Source organism: Fukomys damarensis, unplaced genomic scaffold (assembly GCF_012274545.1).
Source record: "Fukomys damarensis isolate Sample0158 unplaced genomic scaffold, DMR_v1.0_HiC HiC_scaffold_34, whole genome shotgun sequence".
NCBI lineage: Eukaryota > Metazoa > Chordata > Mammalia > Rodentia > Bathyergidae > Fukomys > Fukomys damarensis.
The window spans coordinates 934,810-935,222 of NW_022900946.1; positions in this window are offsets into that span (position 1 = coordinate 934,810).

Consider the following 413-nt stretch of genomic DNA (forward strand, 5'->3'; position numbering starts at 1 on the left):
TGGTTCTGCTGCCTGCCTTGCAAGCACAAGGGCCCGAGCTAGATCCCTAGTACCACAAAAATAAAAACAAAACGGAAGTTTGACCCAGGAGGAAGAATTAAAAGGGCGAGAGGTATACCAAGGCATTTGAAGCTCCCCCAGATTGGTCCAGTTCGGGTAAAGGGCGGGCTGTAGCAAAAACCACATCGGTGATTGGTTTTTCCTCTCGTCGAGGTGATTTCCGTGAGGTCCCGCCCCCTGAAGCAATGGAGGGCGCCCGTGACTGGTCAGATGCCCGGGAGGCGGGCTCCGAGCGCTGAGCGGGTAACCGGTGCTGGTGCGGCTGCAGCTCGCGAGGCGGCATGTCCGGCTGCTCTGGGGAGAGGCGGGGAGAGGATGGCGCCGCCGCCGGCTCGTTCAGGTTCAGCCGGGAG